Source organism: Elephas maximus, chromosome 4 (assembly GCF_024166365.1).
Source record: "Elephas maximus indicus isolate mEleMax1 chromosome 4, mEleMax1 primary haplotype, whole genome shotgun sequence".
NCBI lineage: Eukaryota > Metazoa > Chordata > Mammalia > Proboscidea > Elephantidae > Elephas > Elephas maximus.
Window position 1 is genome coordinate 10,663,705 of NC_064822.1, and position 13,462 is coordinate 10,677,166.

Consider the following 13,462-nt stretch of genomic DNA (forward strand, 5'->3'; position numbering starts at 1 on the left):
CCTTGACTCCTACTTCCCTTCGCCAGCCCGTTCCATTTCTTCCTTCTCCAATATACCCAATAAAGTTCCATGGGCTAGTTTTAGTTTCCAAACATTTGTCAGGTCAATCTGTTTCTCTGCACTCTCTCTGCCACTATGCTTATCCAGTCTGCCAGCAATGCTTATGAAATGATCTTTATGACCCTCTAACTTATATATCTGTCCCTAGTGCTTTCCTCCTGTTCATTTTCCAAACTCCAATTAGGGTAATTTTTTAAAAGCACACGTCTAATCATTTCATATCCCTGCATAAAATCTTTCAATAACTTCCAAATTTCCTTAGGATAAAGTGTTCCTTCATTCTCATATTACTTCAATATAAGATCTAGCCAACCAAGCTTTATGACCTCTCTCATTTCCCTGGCTTTTTGTAATGCTATTGTCTTTGCCTAGACCACTTTCTTCTCCACCATCAAATCGCAGCTGAAATGTCACCTCCTTAGAGAAACAGTCTCTGGATTCTACAAAATGTTAGATCTCCCTGAAATTTCCCTGTCATGATCCTTTAACATTTTATTGTAAGCACTTGCTTAATATCTATATTCCATTTTAGAGTGTGCATTTTTTATTGTGATAGCAAGGGATTTTTTTTTGTTTTCTTCACCAATATTCCTGGTGCTTACCTAGCACAGTGCCTTATACATAGTAAACTCATTGGCATCGAGTTGATTTTGATTCATGGCAACCCCCTATGTGTCAGAGTAGAGCTTGGCTCCACAGGGTTTTCAATAGTTAAATTTTCAGAAGTAGATCACCAAACCAGGGATGTAAAAGACTTATACGATGAAAATGATAAAACACTACAGCCCCAAACTAAAAGAGACCTACATAAATGACAGAGAATTCCATGCTCACAGATTGGAAGACTTAACATTGTGAAAATGTCAGTACTATCCAAAGAAATCCATAGAAATAATGCAGTCCTGATTCAAATTCCAACATCATTCTTCACTGAAATAGAAAAAGTAATCACCATCTTTATATGGAAAGAAAAGAGGCTGCAAAAGCAAAATTGAAGAATAAAAACAAAGTAGGAGGCCTCAAGCTTCCTGATACCAAAACATACTATACAGCCACAGTAATCAAAACAGCATAGTACTGATTCAGTGACAGCATAGATCAATGGAACAGAATTGAGAATCCAGAAGTAAGTCCATTTATCTATTGGCAGCTGATTTTCAGCAATGGGTCACTGTTCATTCAATGGGGAGGAAACAGTCTCTTTAACAAATAGTGCTGGCAAAATTGGATATCCACTTGTACAAAAATAAAACAAGATTCATACCTCACACCATACACAAAAACTAACTCAAAATGGGTCAAAATTACTATGTTAAATCTAAAACCATAAAGTTCCTGGAAGATAATGTAAGGAAAAAACTATGCGACCTAATTTCTTTAGAACTAGATTATCAAGCACAACTACAAATACGTAAACAGTAGAAGACAAATTACATAACTGGGGCCTCCTAAAAATTAAATACTTATGCTCATCAAAAGACTGTATCAAAAAAGTAAAAAGAGATCCTACAGATTCAGAAAAAAGTCTTCTGGAATGACTTCTTTCATAAAGGTTTAATCTCTAAAATAGATGGAAAATTTCAACAACTCAATAATAAAAAGACAAACAATCCAATTAAAAAAGGGACAAAGAGCATAAACAGACACTTTACCAAAGGGGATATTCAAGTGGCCAACAAACACATGAAAAGATCTCGTAATCATTAGCAAGTAGAGAGTTGCAAATTAAAACCACAATGAGATACCATCTAAACCCTGCAAAAATGACACTGATCAAAAAAAACAGAAAACAATAAATGCTGACGAGATTGTGGAGAGATTCAAACTCTGCTCCACTGCTGGTTGGATTGTAAATTGCTTCAACCACTATGGAAAATGGTATGGCACTTTCTCAAAAAGCTAGAAATAGAATTACCCTATGACTCCAGTCCTAAGCATATATCCTAGACATCTGATAGCAGTGTCACAAATAGACATATGCACACCTATGTTCACTGTAGCATTATTCACAATAGCAAAAAGATGGAAATAACATAAGTAACCATTAACAGATGAATGGATAAACAAATTGTGGTATATACACACAATGGAATAGTATGCAGCCATATGGATACTTCCTAGACATAATCAAACACCTTACAGAATTGATTTACTGGGTTTAAAGGCTTAGGACCATAATCTTGTAGGGCAACTCAGTCAAATGGCACAATATAGTCCATAAAGTTATTGTTCTACATCCTAGTTTGTGAGTGGTGTCTGGGGTCTTAAAAGCTTGTGAGTGGCCATCTAAAATACAAATATCAGTCTCTAATTGTCCAGAGCAAAATAGACTCAAAGAAGAAACTAGTCTACATTTCTAATAGTCTTCACAAACCATAGCCTCACCTACCCTGAGACCAGAAGAACTGGATGGTGCCCAGCTACCACTACTGACCCTTCCATCCAGAGACATAATAGATGATCCTGAATAGAATGGGAAGAAATGTAGAACAAAACTGAAAAAAAAAGACCAGATTTACTAGACCTGTAGAGATTAGAGGAACCCCTGAGACTATTGCCCTGGAATACCCTTTAAACTTGGAACTCAGACTACTCCCAGAGGTCACCTGTCAGCCGAATGATAGATTGGCTCATATAATAAATAATATCTCCATGAGTACTGGGCTTCTTCAAATAATCATCTAAATGAAACCAAATGGTAAACATTTACCCTAGACCAAAGCTAAGAAGGTAAAGGGGGACAAGGAAGCTAGATTCACGGAAACAGAACGGAAATAATGAGAATGCTGACACATTGTGAAAAATGTAACCAATGTCACTTAACCATATATATGTTGTTGTTGTTGTGTGCCATTGAGTCGATTTCAACTCTTAGTGACCCTATGTGACAGAGTAGAACTGCCACATAGGGTTTCCTAGACTGTATGATCTTTACAGCAGTAGAGTGCCAGATCTTTCCCTCAAACAATATGTACAGAAATTGTTAAACGAGGACCTAATTTTCTGTGTGAACTTTTACCAAAAACACAATAAAATATATATAAAAAAAAAAAAGTAGCTCACCAGGCCTTTCTTCCAAGGAGCCTCTGGATGGACTTGAACCTCCAATCTTTTGGTTAGTAGCCGAGCTCATTAATCCTTTGCACCCCTCGGAGACTCCAATCCTCATTAGTATGGTGCTTTAGGGAGGCTGGGATTAATACACAACTTTAAATTGGTAAAGTACAAGCACAATTTACGTAAAATTCAGTGAAGCGTGGGTCGAGAGCCATTCCTACTAGAGGGGTCAGTAAACATGTTTTGGTAATGACTCCTGCTAGAGTAGATTGCCTCAACTGAACAAACAAACAGAACAGCAAAGAAAGATTCAAGAATCCCTGCTATGACCAATTCTTTTAGTATATTAATGTTTGCTATCTCCATTGTTTTTTGTGTTTTGTTTTTCTCTCCTCTTTTTTTTTTTTTTTATTTTATGGCACCTGCCAGAAGTAGGAGTATAAAATCTGGATTACTTGGCATTTATTGGGTAAATAGTATTTTCATTTTTACACAAAGGTTGACATTAATTAAGCCTCCCAACATCTGGGATGTAGGTAAGCATGCTGCTAATTTTGTAGAGGGGGAAATGAAATCACAGTGGCCTGGCAGCTTGCCAAGGTCACCGAACAAGCCAGCGTCAGAACTGGGAGTACTTCTCAAGAATTTTTGGCCATGAATCTTCTGTGCAACTAAACTACACTCATAAGGGAAAAAACATATTGGGAGTATATTCCTGTTTTTATGCTTCCTATCAAACCTGCAGGGCCCAGTGATCTCATGAGAAATTCTGTTTCCAATCGTGATTTAATGAGTGTGTGTGTACACCATTTTATGCACCATATAGGCATTCTCAATGCTATGCAGCCTCTTGAGTCAGAATTTTGGAGAATATTTTTTTCTTCCTATTCCTTTTTCTTTCTTTTATTTCCTTATTTTCCTCTAAGAATTTATTTCAACCCATGGAACCCAGACCTTTAACAAAAAAAATGACAACTATAAAATGAGGAATATGCCAATCAAATAAACATCACAGTTTTTCTTTTTTAAAAGTCATTTTGTAGTATGTGCTCTTTTGGTCATATTATGTAAACCAAAATCACAGGAAATTGGTCATTTTTTAAAGAAAAACTGTAGCATAATTGCTTAAAAATTTAAAATGCAAGACTTTGGTAATGTACGTCAAGGCAAAATGTAAAAAAAGACAATCCCCACTTTTTTTTTTTTTTTTAATAGTTCTTTTGTGACTCATTTGACTAGGGACATAGTGAAAAATTGTAGTGAATAGCCTGTGGGAGGTATTTCAACACCTGAGGATAGAATGACTAGGAGGAGTCTAGACCCTGGTATTAGACTGCCTAGCATCAGATCTCCATTTATATGCTGGGAGACCTTGGGTAAATCTTTTAACCACTTGGGGCTTCAATTTCCTCATCTGCAAAATGAGGATATAAAAGCACCCACCACATCGAGTTATTGTCAAGATTTAAAGAGTTAATATACGTAAAGCATTTAGAAAGGTGGCTGGCATACAGTTATACCACATAAGTTATTCTTACTGTTTAGGGCATAGCTGGTACATTTTGTATTTTTTAAATTAGTTTTAGGTAAAAGTTGCATATGATACAGAACACATTAAGTGCTAAAGGCGGAAAAATATTAGAATTGGAGAGAGAGAGAGAGAGAGAGAGGGATGCAGTTTGGCAGAGGGCCAGGTTCCCATTTGTAGCTTATTTCTGTAACATTTCCATAAACTTCCCTTGAGTACAATGAAAAACTGTGTAAAGTGATACTCCTGGCTTTGAATGAACCCTCAGCACCAGGGAATTCTCACAGTAAAATTGGAGAGGCTGGCTAAGGAGGTTCAGCTACTTTTCCTCATAAGAATAAATACAGAAAAAATGCGGGTGGATCATTTCTTTTGAGCATATTTTAAAATTGCTCTCAGACATGAGGCAATTTTGCTAAACATTTGCCAGGGGAAAGGCAAGCAGGACTGTGCTTTACATTTTATGGGGCTTCACGAAATCCTGGTATTTGGGGAAGCGTAATCTTTTTCTATCACTTTGGAAAGTGGAGTTATCTGAAGAAAGGTGCTTCTTGATTAATAAGAAAATGTAGGCTGCATGCTTTAAAGAGACAAGCACATGCCTGAAATCAGAGCTAAAGGAAGAAAAAACATACTTTTTTTTGATTTAGTAGTTTTCTACTTTAAAACAAAAACAAAAACCAAACCTGTTGCAGTGGAGTCGATTCCAGCTCATAGTGACCCTATAGGACAGGGTAGAATTGCCCCACAGAGTTTCCAAGGAGCAATGGTAGATTTGATCTGCCAACCTTTTGGTTAGCAGCCACATCTCTTAACCACTACACCACCAGGATTTCCAATTCTCTATAGGTTTAATTATTAAACATACAACTCCAAATTATTGGCTGCTATTACATTTTTTTTTTTTTTTTTTTTACATTTAGCTAGTATTTGAGGCAAGGGTTTGGTAAATAAACTGGAAATCTGAATGAAAATGCAATAGTATAAGCTCCAAGTGGGGAGAGTCATGTGAAAATGCACCGAAAAAAAAAAAAAAAAAAATCTAAGACACATGCTTACATTTATGATATTGTTTCACTTTAGAGAAAATCTAAACTTTGAAGTATTGTTCTATTTCTAATATCAGGGACAGATAGTGTCCCCTTGAGTTTTTACATTCCCACCTAAGCGTGGTGAAAAACGGATTTTAGTTAGGTAGAACACACAACGTTCGGTGGGGGAAAAAAAGCATCATTCATCAAACTGAAATGAAATCGGTCATTGTGACACAAATCTCAGTTTTGATAAACTGGGGTTTCCTAGTTTTGTAGTGCCTGGAAAAAGCAAACAACCGTGACTCACTCAGTATTCTTTTTGGGGTTGTAAAGTTTCCAACAACAGTTCTCCAGGCATGGACATTCAGGTGATGAATTAGAAGTGGATTGAATCATCACACGCTATCTTTTCTGGGGTTTTGTTTGCCAAACTTCACCTTGGAGATGGAAAACCCTACTCCTGAAACTTCTGCTAAGTGGATTTACACTTAGAAAGAGCAGCTCAAAAAATACAAATAGTTTCTCAAGCCTGCCAACAGAAAATTCAAACAAAAACACCAACCTTTAACAGTTCTATTCAATTTTTAGGAAGAAAATACAATTTCAGTGTTTTAAGTATCTTAGAAATGTTTTAGGCAGCTGACAAAGTTGAACTTAATGCAATTGAACACAACAGAAGGATTTAAATAAATCCTTGCTCTTTGTGAAGTCCTTTGCCTGCTGTCACCTGTTAGGTTGTTAAAAATGGTCCTCTGCAGCCCAAAAAGAAAACTCCTCTCAGGCTTTTTCACTCTGGCCTGCATTTCAATGATTACTTCATGTTAGTTAAATGTGAACAGAAGATTTACTCTTTAGCTGAGAAAAATGACCTTTTTAAAGTTAGCTCTCTTCTCTTATGAACACGGAATTGAAACTGAGCCTCTTTTAGGCCATCTTATTTCATGTTCATGGAACAGTCTAGGCAGTCCATGGATCAACACTGTTAGCGTCCTCCAGGAGCATGGTGGAAATGTAGGCTCTCAGGCCCCACCTCTGATGCTCTGAATCAGAACCTACACTTTCACAGGTTCCCCACTGATGTTTGGGAAGGGCTGCTCTGAGCACCTAGCACTTAGAAGAGTACCTCATTTGTGACAGGTACTCGGGAAACGTGTTGATCGACTAGCTGACTGAGGAAATCAGTCAGAAAATTACCTAGGAAACTGTCTATCAAGGGAGCTTGGGGCCTGAAACAAAACAAAACAAACAAACAAACCAGCACCACGCTTCACTGACAAGATTAAATCAGGGCAGAAACCTGGGATTTTAACCTGAGGTAACCTAAGAGGTGAAATGTTAGTTCTCCAGGAAACGACAATTATTTAAAGCAGCCGCATCATGAATGAAGCAGGATTTCTTTCATAGAGTCTGAGGCTGAAAACCATTTTCTTGAGCCTGAGAGTGGGAAAAAAGGGGAAAAAGCCCTAGATTGACTTTAGGAAATATCTCTACCATTTTGTGTGTTGTGTTTATGGTTATGTAATTGACAAACTTTAGCATTTTCTAGCATCCGTTTTGTTTGCCATGGATTATAAGAAATTGGTTGAATCTGTAATATTAGTCAATCTGTGAGAATGGCTAATTTTTATAATTTTAGCTAGTTAGCTAAAAAAATTATAAAAATATTACAGAAAATAAAATAAAGATTTCTCTATTGGACATTAAACACACACACAGAGGCACGTGTGTGCGCACGTATACACAGGGCATACCATTCAGGTACCATTAAAGTATAGCTTCTAAGTAAAATAAAGTATTTAACTTTGAATTTAATTCCCAAAATAACATAGTTGGCTCTGTATATTGTCATTATTACCTCCACCGTCTGCATTTTATATATTTTTTAATATTTTCAAATTTAAAAAGGTTTTTTTTTCATAATGACCCCAGATAGAACAGCCATTATACTCCTAACTCCACTGATGTAGAAAATAAGACTCAGAAGTATTCATAATAATGACAAGGTGAATCTACACTCCAATTTCTTAGCTGTAAACAAACAAAAAAAATCATTGCCATGTAGTGACTCTATAGGACAGAGTAGAACTGCCCAATAAGGTTTCCAAGGAGCAACTAGTGGATTTGAACTGCCGACCTTCTGGCTAGTAGCCACAGCTCTTTATCACTGTAGCACAGAGCTCCTTCTTAGCTGTAGGGCTACCAAAAACCAAACCAAACTCGCTGCCGTCGAACAGATTCCAGCTCACAGGGACCCTATCCTTTTTATTTTACTTTCACAGTTGTAGAATGTTTACTCAAATATAAATATGATACTAAAATGTATTCCTAGTTCCAGATTCACAGAGTATAATATAAAATACCATAAATAGATTATCCATCACTTAAAAAAAAAAAAAAAGATAGTGTGTCATGGGAATCTGTATTGCCTCACCCACATGAGGGAGCAGTAGCACACAGCTCTGTCTAGTAAATCGTCCATTTTGGGTAATTAGAAGCTGAGGACTGAGGGTAGAGGTGGTCCTTCATCAGTGTCTATGTGCAAACATGCATTACATCCCTTTATTAGTGGGGTACATTTTCAACTCCACCTGCTCTTTCACACCACAGCTCCCCTTAGCCCCACCAACCAAACTCTTTATATTCAGTTGGAGGAGGCTTGGTAGCAGCAATTACCACCAATTGTTCGGGCATCGTCACTTGCCAGGCCTTCACTAGGCTCTTTTCAAGCATCATTTCCCTTAATGCTCACAACGTTCCTGTAGAGTAGGTGCTGTTTTTCCATTGTTAGATGTGATGAAACTAAGGAAAGTTACGTGCTCATAGGTCCCGATTGGGCGAGATGGAGCTGAGGGCTATGCTTGAACCCAGACTTCCTGATTTCAAAGTCTCTGTCCTGTTCTCTTTATGGCACTGTTTTTCCACAGTATCTCCACAACAAGATGAAACCTAAGGCATCCCTCCCCGTCCCAGAAATGAGGTGATTTTAGGTACCTTCATACCCATTCTTGCAATAATGAGAAAAGAATATGCTGCTTGGTGAATATTTTGCTAGGTCCTGAGACAATTCCAAGAAGTCCTGATGATGCAATGATTAAGTGCTCAGCTGCTAACCAAAAGGTCGATGGTTCAACTCACCATCTCCTCCACAAGAGAAAAAGATCTGGTGATCTGCTCCTGTAAAGATTAAAAACAAAGACAAAAACCCACTGCCATCAAGTCAGTTCTGAGACATAGCCAACTGCCAACCTTCTGGTTAATAGCTGAACTTTTAACCACTATACCACTATGGTTCCCTGTAGAGATTACAGCCTAAGAAACTCTCTGGAGGCAGTTCTACTCTGTCCTAAAGTGTCACTATGAGTCAGAATCATTTCAACATCACACAACAGCAACAAGCCAATCCCATTAATTTCAGAAGAGCGTAATTGATAGCATATGCTCACATAGCGCCTACTGGAGACCTACTCTTCTCCAGGCCTTGGCTAGGTACCTCAAAAGCTACAAGGGAGAATAGTACAGCCCCTGACCTATGTCTAATGGCAGAGTTAACTGATAAGGTGATAGGTACTTCGTCAACAATAAAAAACACAGGGCTATGGAAACACAGTGAAAGAAGTGACAAACTTTGCCTAGGGTATTTTGGAATTCTTCAGAAGAAAGGTGAAATTTGAGCTGTGCCTTAAGAATGTAGAAGTACTCTCAGGGTATAAATAAAAGGAGCCCTGATGGCAGAGTGGTTAAGCGCTTGGTTGCTAGCTAAAAGGTCAGCAGTTCGAATCCACCAGCCGCTCCTTGAAAACCCTATGTAGCAGTTCTACTCTGCACACATGTGGTCACCATAAGTCATAATTGACCAGATGGCAACTAATGACAAAAAGTAGCATAAATCTGGGAAGGGTTAAGTTTTATTCAAACTTTACAGATGATTTAGCTGAACAGTTTGGGCATGGCTAATTTGGAAAGAAGAAAAAGTGCATTTTGATCCTGGGGAGTAGGCCTCGTTGGGGAAGGAAGATTGATGCTTGGATAGAGGATGGGAGTTCCTGAAAGGAGATGGGCTGTTGGACCGTTCTCTGGACTTGTTTTGGAAATTAGGCAGGGAGATGGCAGTAGCTGGTGCCAGTTCCTGAAATGGGATAATAGGATTGATCTGATCCCTTTATGTCTCTCTTTCCTTTTGTTATCAACCCAGGAATCTCCCTATTTGTGTAAGCTTAAAAATTTATTCTCATGCTCTCCCCATAAATCATCTCTAAGGAAGTGGAAAAAGAATTTAAGGGACCTGAGGAAGGTAGATGCTTGCTTAATTCCCGTCTTCCATATGACTTCGTAAATGCTGTGTTTATGTAAAAAAAGAAAAAAAAAAAACTCGATATAGTCATAATGATAATAACACCAACATCTGTACATGCTAGGTTTGGGCTAAGCCTCCACTTACACCATTTCATTTAGCTCTCTAAGGAACCCTGTAGGAAGCAGGTTCCAGATTTACCCCCCATTTTCCAGGAAATTGAGTTTTAGAGAGGTTAGGAGATACCTGCAAGCTCATGAAGTTTGTCAGGGGTAGAGTTGAGAGTTAAGCCCAGATATGACTGAGGCCTGAGCAAATCAATTTTGCTATCCTTCCTGTAGCTGGCCTCCTCCCATTGTCCCCAGAAGTCCTGCACACAATAACAATTATTCAATATCGTTAAGTGCGACTTGAAACATCTTTAGGAATTTTTTAATGACGTTGTGCTTGGCTCACATAGCCATCACTGTCACAGTTTTTTGCTCACTTAGCATGGTTGCACTAACAGAATTTAAATAGATTGAAAAGAACATTGGCTAAAAGTGGACAATTTATGACCTTGTTCAGGTTGCTGTAGTTTACAAACTGGGAGCAGCCCTGTGCTCACTCAGAAAGCCTCCCAGTGTTTGAAAAGAGGTATATATATAAAATGCCATTTCTTGTATCCCTTTAAAGTTGTCTAATCATGAGTGAAAATAACCAGGATAATGAAACAGTCTGTTTAAAGGTTAGGACAGGATACTTTGGCATGCATTAGTTAGCCCCGTGTGTGTGTTTAACTATCTCACACCACCACGGCACATTTGGGCACTTTAATACAGCATAACAATTCAGTGTTCTTAAATTTCTATCAGTAGGCTTCTGAACTAATTTGGATAAAATAACAACATTTTCATGTATTCTCCCAAAAAGGAGTAAGCGAGATATTGACTTCATAAACTAAACCAAATCCACTGCTGTCGAGTCAGGATCTGACTCATTGCGACCCTACAGGACAGGGTAGAATTGCCCCATAGAGTTTCCAAGAAGCGCCTGGTGGTTTTGAACTGCCGACCTCTTGGTTAGCAGCCGTAGCAATTAACCACTACACCACTGACTTCATAGTGACATTCAACTTTCAAATATAATTTTTAAAATTTTATTCTCAGTAATTTTTAAATAGGTCCTAATATTTTCTCTCATTTTTCCAAAGTTTTTTTTTTAATTTAGTAGAATTTATGATGCAAAATATTTTGAGGAAGAAGGTACAAACACTGGATTAGAATGTTCAGATTTTTGTTTATTTTTACTTATGTATGTTATTTTGAAAAAAACAGCTATATCAATAACAAAACCAATAATGTCACGGAAACCTGGATTTTATGAATGTCTAAGTGCATTTTTCAGAAAAGGCTACCTTCTCCTTTAACTGCAAGAGCTTAGCTCCTGAATTATAAGGATTTTAAAGATTGGTTTGTCCAATAATCTTGCTTAGCCAGAGAGAAAATTTTCCATTCTCTTGCCACGTGGTTCTGCCTGAGCTGTAAGGAGCAGTGGAGTATTTATTTGGAAAATAGGCTTGTAAGATGTTCTAGTTTCATCTGAGAGAAAACCAGCAGTTCAGGATAGCTATATATTTCTACATATTTATAGAAAATATATTTCTATATTCAAACCAAACCAGTGTGTCTGTTATATGAATACATCAATTTATCAGTTTCATAAATTTAGGCTATATCTTGCCACAAGCTCTAAGACAGTGTGTAATATCACTACCTGGTCTGAGCGAGGTATCTTAATTTTCTCTATGCACTCTGTTGGTAACTTTCAGTTATCTAAAATGATGTCTATATAATTCTGAGACAGGGACCCAGTTATTATAGAGATGTATCTTAAATACTTATTTATCTCTCAATCTGTTTTACCCTATACTTTAATTGGATTCTTTTTTGGAAATGCACTTTAAATATTATTAACATCAAAATGTCTTGGGGTAAACATTTCTTTTGTAACAAGAGGATCGGTGGATTTATCTGTAATTGTGCTCCCTTAGTGAAAGATATCGGCATGCTTTAAAGCAAAGAATGCATCTAACGTCTGCTTTGATGAGTTGAGTAGAACCCTTTATATGTCTAACAAAAGGATGTTCAACAACTCAGTTAATCTAGGGTTTGTTCTATAGCCCTAAGTCTACAAACTCTGCCAGTTCTAAACACCATAAGTAAATAAAGGGCTAAAGACATCCTAACTCTTAAACAGTCCTTAAGCCAAGAAAAATAACGCAAGTAGAAAAGAGCCAAATCCAAACATAATTATATATCCAGCGTTCCCTATGTTTTGGGTTTGGAATGAAACTGTTGCACAATCCACTCGGGTCTCTTTATAGTTCTAAGTCCATCCATGGCACCTACTATTTCTATTCTATTCCAGTCTACCATTTTCAGCTCAACGGGTAGAGAGAAATGAGTTCCCTAGCTATTTAATTTTTATGCTATAATTATCATCTACCAATCAGAAGCTGACAGCAGTAACAAGAGTTTCTTCACCTCACTGCATTTTTATTCAAGTTCTTTAAGAATAGCTCTGTCACAGTTTTAAATTCTCAGCAGCAGTAACACACACACACATACACTTCTGTCTCTCTATCTCTCTCTGTCTCTGTCCCTATCTATCTATCCATCCATCTCTCTCTCTCTCTATCTATTATCCACCTCTTTATCTATCATCTATCTAGCTAACGTCTAGATAGCCGAGAAAAGAGAACACATATTCTTATATTCTGAATTTTGCAAAGAAAATATGTATAATATTCTTGAACATATTCAATTTATAGACCCTTTATTCTGAGTTTATCTTTTCTATCTGCAATACCCGTATATCTAGACAAGAAAAGTACCCGGTTTCAATTCCTGGCCAATGCACCTCATGAGAAAAAATCACCCGCCTGTCAGGGGAGCCTTGCATCTGAGGCTGAATAGGTTTCAGTGGAGTTTCCAGACTAAGATGGACTAGAAAGAAAGGGCTGGTGATCTACTTCTGAGAATCAGCCATTGAAAACCCTGTGGATCACAATGGTGCAATCTACAACTGATCACGGTATGGTGCAGGATGGGGCAGTGCTTGGGCTCCCTGTGCATGGGGTCACCATGAGTTGGGGGCTGCTCAATGGCCGTTAACAACAACAACAGCAAACTACCCCATTGCATTCTCTTGAGAGGTAACTAAATCAACATCACATTATTGCCAGACCTTAAGTTAGTTCAAACTCAAACAAAGAATTCTGGTTGTATTGGTAGTATTGACAATGTGTATTTACTCCTCTTCCTTTTAAAACCCAAATAAAATGACAACAAAGGAATTAAAAAAAAATGCATTGATCTGTAAAGACAATGGAGGTATTTCAATAATCAAAACATTTTAACTAATTCATGGAAAGGCAGAGAGTTGAAAAAGTGATGAGTGTTTTAGCAAAGCGGAGAGGTTAAAAAAAAATATAAGTCTTCAAAGGTCACA